The sequence below is a fragment of the Lissotriton vulgaris genome, chromosome 8 (genome assembly GCF_964263255.1).
Source record: "Lissotriton vulgaris chromosome 8, aLisVul1.2, whole genome shotgun sequence".
Classification (NCBI taxonomy): Eukaryota; Metazoa; Chordata; class Amphibia; order Caudata; family Salamandridae; genus Lissotriton; species Lissotriton vulgaris.
The window spans coordinates 699,123,777-699,129,649 of NC_141696.1; the positions used below are offsets into that span (position 1 = coordinate 699,123,777).

The following is a 5,873-nucleotide window of genomic DNA, read 5'->3' on the forward strand; positions in this document are numbered from 1 at the left end:
GCCGATAGGGAGCATGGGGCCCGGGTACAAAAATGTTATCCAGCTCGTGAGGAGAAAGGAAAGGGCCATATGGAAGGGGGAGAAGAAGGTGATTCCTTGCTTGATACATGCTAGAAAGCCATCCTGCATATGCCCCAATGTACCCTGCCCTGACGCCTCACACCCCGCATGTCTCCCTGCCACAGCCCACTCCTGCCCCCACTGCCCCTCTTACTGTTCTCCCTGTCACACCATCCCTCCCGATTTTTCCTATGACACCGACCACGCCCGCTAACCCTGCGGGAATGAGAACAAGTCTCCATCCGCCCACCCCCTGTGGCTTTATCCCTACACGCCCTTTTCCTGATTCCCTGTGGTCTACAGTTAAGCAGGATTTATATAAATTGTTGAATTCCCCCCGACTGGCCTCCTTGCGCTCTGCAGTCAGCTTTTCGTCCCTTCGAGAAAATGACCTACAGAGGCAACAGTGTGAATGTTGGATAAATAACGGGAATATTTATGCCTTTAAAGAAATATGGTCCACCTTTTCCCAGTGAACGATTATGGAACAGACCACCTGGGCTGAATACATGTGTACCCTGGTCATGCAAAGATTTGAGAATGCGCTTATGCAGATGCCCACCAGATTAATGGACCTTAGGTCGCAAATAAAAAGAGGCAATGTTCAGGGAGAGGGGATGTTTGGCTTTATGTCTGCTTTAATGGCTTACCGTGATGTGACTGCTTTTCTCAACACCCCTCTAGAAACAGCTATGCCAATGAGAGATGCGGCCCTTGTCTTTGTTAACGCACTTACCGATGCCCAAAATAATGGCAGAGGGGCTGTTGAGACACACTGGCGCAGGCTTTGGGTTCATGTTCCTTGGAAAAGGGCAGAAGTAATGCAGTTAAAAGGACAATTACCAGATCCCCGGAAGAATCCAGCTGCCTTTTACAGTGAATTAGGTCAGATTATATCTGCAGGTACTCTCGTTCTTGAGGATATAGATTTACTATTTGGTACAGTTGTCCCCACTGAAATCTGGGACAAAATTCGACATACTGACCATGAATTAGCGTTGGGAGGTAAATGGGCTGACCTAGAGGCTATGGAAGAAGCAAGGGTAGGAGGGACTAAACTTAAAGCTGCCATTCTGACTTTGCCCGGTAAAATAATAACGTTTATGAAAACACTTTTGCCGGAAACTGTCATTAACTGGGATAAAATAAACGCCAGTAGGCAGCGAAAAGATGAGAATGTGGCTGACTTTTTTACCCATTTTGAGACAGAATACAAGGGACATAGTGGTTTGGATCCCCGGACCCCAGGTTCTGGCCCAGTGTTTGTCGATAAGTTTGTCAGCAATTTGCTTCTTGAGATCTCCGCCAGGCTTAAGAAAGTTTAAAGTATGTGGTCTGCCCAAACTATGACTGGTATCTTGGCTATGGCACAATATCGGGAGAATAGGGAGAATGAGGATAGAGACAAGGAAAGTAATAAGGTTAGGGATCTTAAGACTAAGGCACTTCTGCAGCAGGCTTACCCTCCCCGAGGTCCCGATGCTGGCGGGTATTTCAGACCTCAACCCCAACTCCCTCTGAGGGTTCGCCAGTCTACCCCCTCAAGCCCTCAACGTACGGGAGCCCTCCAAACAGATCAGTGTGCTTATTGTAAGGGGTACGGCCATTGGATAGATGAGTGTCCGGTGTTAGCTGAAAACATCTGAACAGGGAAGACTCTGCCTCGCGCTCCCAAGGAGGGGAGGCCGAATAGGGACCATGGCCCGCCCCATCCACAGGATAAAGAACGTAGGCCCAGGGATGACGCCCCCATCCGGCAGCGCCCGGCCAGTAGGTTTGATGGGTACGAAGCAATACGCACTTATTACAATGATGATTATGATGAAGTTGATGAGACAGGGTACTACCAAGCATAGGACAGCTAGGAAAGGGGTATTACCAGAGTGCAAATTCCAGTGGATCAAAGGGGCCCGTATGCTCAAATGTCAGTTGTGGAGAACAATCAGAATTTCCTTTTGGATACTGGGGTCACCAGGTCTTCTATTGCACGTCTGTCAGTTCCGGAGGCACCCCTTTCTGGCAATATGAATGTCTCTGTGGGTTTTGCAGGAACACCTGTGACGAGTCCTGTCTCTGAACCCCTTCCTCTCGATATTGGCCCTGCACATGTTGACGCTCCCTTGGTCCTTACTACAGGTTGCTGTGAAAACTTGTTAGGCATGGATTTACTGAAAGCTCTGTATGCGACCATATTATGTAGCCCCAAGAAGTATCCCTAACAATTTCTCCCACCACAGCTTCCTATATGTACCGGTCTGGTCCCCTCCCACCAGAATTGCAGTCTTTACCTTCCTCCCTCCTGGCATCATCAGACACTGATGTGGGGTGTCTCAAAATATCCCCTCATGATGTACGCATTCAGCGAGGTGCACTTCTCCCCCACCTCTGGCAGTATCGACTGCCCGCGGAAGGAGAAATGGCCCTTTTAACAATAATATCTGAATTAATGGACAAGGGTGTAGTGGAGGAGACACGTGGCAATATCTTTAACAGTCCCATTATTCCCATTCTTAAAAAGACCAATGGAGATGCTCTCTCTCCTAAAATATACAGATTTGTGATTGACCTGAGAGCCCTTAACAAAATAACAATCTCCCAATATCCTGTTGTCCCCGACATTACAGCCCTCTTAACGATGGTCCCCTCTCGCACCACGCACTTTTCTGTCATAGATCTGAAGAATGCTTTTTTCAGCATTCCTATACATCCTGACAGCAGACTTTTTTTGGTTTCTCACTTGGTGGGCGGAGCTTTAGATTCTGCCGCGCCCCTCAAGGTTTCACTGAGAGCCCCAGTATCTATAGTCAAGCCCTAAAAAGTCAACTAGATTCCTTGGAACTCCCTGATAATTCCACACTATTACAATATGTAGATGACCTCCTCATTGCTGCAAATTGTGCCCCAGCATATAAAGAAGCTACTCTCTGTTTGTTACGCCACCGTGCCCTCCATAATCACAAAGTCTCTTTGAAAAAGCTTCAGTTTCGTCAAGAGAAGGTGACCTATTTAGGTCATCTCCTCTCGAAGGAGGGAAGGCAGCTCACCGCTGATCGTGTAGCCATTATCAATGCTATGATGGCCCCACGAACACAAAAGCAGGTGAGAGCCTTCATAGGCCTAACCTCATACTGTAGACAGTGGATTTCCAATTTTTCGGCCATGGTCAAACCTCTTCTTGCCCACACCACTAAAGACATATCATACAGTTCCTTTCCTTGGACTAGAGAGCATGCGCAGGCCTTCCAAGATTGAAAAAAGGCTCTGTGTACTGCTCCAGTCCTCGGTACTCCTGATTATAACAAACAATTTTTTCTTTTTGTACACGAGACAGACGGCTGTGCATGCGCTGTCTTGACCCAGATGTTCGGAGGTCACCATCGCCATGTGCCTATCTTTCAGCCACCTTAGATCCTGTTGCAAGGGCTCTCCCAGGATGCCTACAGGTGACCGCTGCGGCCGCCCTCATGGTCCGTCAGAGTGCGGGGATCATCATGAACTTCCCCCTGACTCTGATGGTCCTCCATTCTGTAGATACCCTCCTTAATAACACCAAGACACAGTACCTCACTAGCGCACAACTCACAGGATATGAACTGACACTCCTTTTCAGCCACATTAACATCAAAAGATGCACTATACTAAACCCCGCCACATTACTCCCACTGGATACTCAGGATGCACGCTTAGACCCACATGACTGCATATTAAGGACAGAGGAAGAGACGAAAGGACGGGTTGACTTACAGTATACCCCGAAAGCAGAACCAGAAGGTATACTGTATGTGGACGGATCATGTCTCAGAGGGTCAGATGGTAACACCTCAGCCGCCTACGCCCTCACAACATTAGGGTGAGTAGTAGAAACAGCTCAGATTCCGCAGTGCTCTGCTCAAGCAGCAGAATTAGTGGCCCTCACTAGAGCTTGTGAGTTAAGCAAAGGGATGACGGTAAATATTTATACTGACTGCCAATATTCCTTTGGGGTGGCCGACAACTTCGGGAGGTTGTGGAAAGAAAGGAATTTCCTTACTTCCCATGGGACCAAAATTCAACATGGCCACCTAATTCACCGACTGTTAGACTCCCTGACACTCCCCAGAAAGGTGGCCATTATAAAATGTAAGGCCCACAAGAAAGTGACAGATGATGTTGGGAAAGGCAATGCCCTGGCTGATCAGATGACCAGACAAACAGCTCTTAGAAAAAGGGAAGGAATGTATGTAGGAGGTCCCGCTAGGTGGGTGGCAGACGAGGGCATGGTTGAAAACACAGTACAGAGTGTGATTGATATTTAGTCCCATACTACTCCTGAGGAACTAAGGGTGTGGAAGGAGCTATTAGCAAAGGAGGGAATTGATGGTTGTTGGGTCCGTACGACTATGGAAAGACAAAGGATGTTACCTGACAGTCACGTGCTACCAGTAGTTACAATGGCCCATGGTCCTGCTCACATCAGTGCAAAAGGGATATGTAAACTGTTGGAACCTACATTTTACAACTCTAAGATACCAGCATATGCTGACAAACTGGTTAAAACATGCATGATTTGCCTAATGTGTAACCCAGGAAAAGGCACAGTTACTCCTAAGGGAGGGTTCTCTCCTCCTACCTTCCCTTTTGAAGTCCTCCAAATGGATTACATCCAGATGGACCGATGTAACAATTTGAAATATGTTCTAGCGGTGGTCTATACATTCAGCCGATGGGTGGAGGCCTACCCCGTCAAAGACTGCACCGCTATCACTACCGCCAAAGTACTAATAACAGAGAACCTTCCACGATTCGGTTTGCCCCGCTTGGTCTGGAGTGACAATGGAACACACTTGACAGCCCAAATTATGGAATATGACTGTACAGCATTGGGTATAAAACAGAAATTTCATGCAGCTAACCACCCCCATTCAGCAGGTCTAGTGGAGGTGTACACTGTACAATGGCATCCTAAAAACTAAAATGGCCAAAATAGTAGCCAAGACAGGTGTCACTTGGGTTGGTGCTCTGCCCTTAGCCCTACTGTCCACAAGAACAAAGGCCCACACCAGGATAGGGCTATCTCCCCATGAAATTGTGTTCAGGAGACCTGCCAATGTATAGGGTGTCCCGCGGCCTAAGAAACTGTCTGATGTCGAATACCCTGTATTAACTGATTATCTGTACTGTCTGACTAATACCTTTCGTACTCTTTATCACCAGGTGCATGAGGCCATACCTGACAAAAGCGAGGGCCCAGGACACGTTATCCAACCTGGTGACTGGGTCCTGATCCGGAATTTTCAACGGACTAAGAGCCTCGAGCCCCGCTGGACACAACCCCGTCAGGTGTTACTAGTCACCCGCACCGCCGTGAAAGTAGATGGTCAGAAGAATTGGGTGCATTCATTGCACTACAGGCATGTGCCTCTGCCCCTCCCCTATGATCAGTGGGTGAGGGAAGGACTAGGAGACTCAGAAACAGAAACACTCCTGATGTTTGTCCCATTCAGCGATGTGAGACTGCATTCTAGATCTACGGAAGCAGAGAGTGACAGCATACTGAAAGGAAGGGTGGAACCCTCCCTTAACTCTGCTCAACACCAAAAACAATTGTTTGCCGACCATACTGTCCCTACTTCCGACCGATACAACTTGCGCCCCGAGGGAAGGCTTGCCCTTGACTTCGCCAAGTACATATAGGCTGTAAGGCTGTGATCTTCACCGGGTGAGAGTAGTGCTGGTGTGTCAGACTAAGGTAAGCCATAAGGGCCCTTGGCACCTGCGCCCAGTGAAGCAACCACCAATCACAGACAGCCACTAGAGGTCCCTGGCTTAGCACA

At 48.3% G+C, this 5,873-nt stretch overlaps 1 protein-coding gene across 1 annotated transcript in view; it reads right to left on the reverse strand.

Annotated features, from left to right (window-relative positions):
- Nucleotides 1-5,873, reverse strand: part of EGFL6 (EGF like domain multiple 6) — a 433,277-nt gene that overhangs the window by 98,276 nt on the left and 329,128 nt on the right. The gene's annotated exons all lie outside the window — the stretch shown is intronic.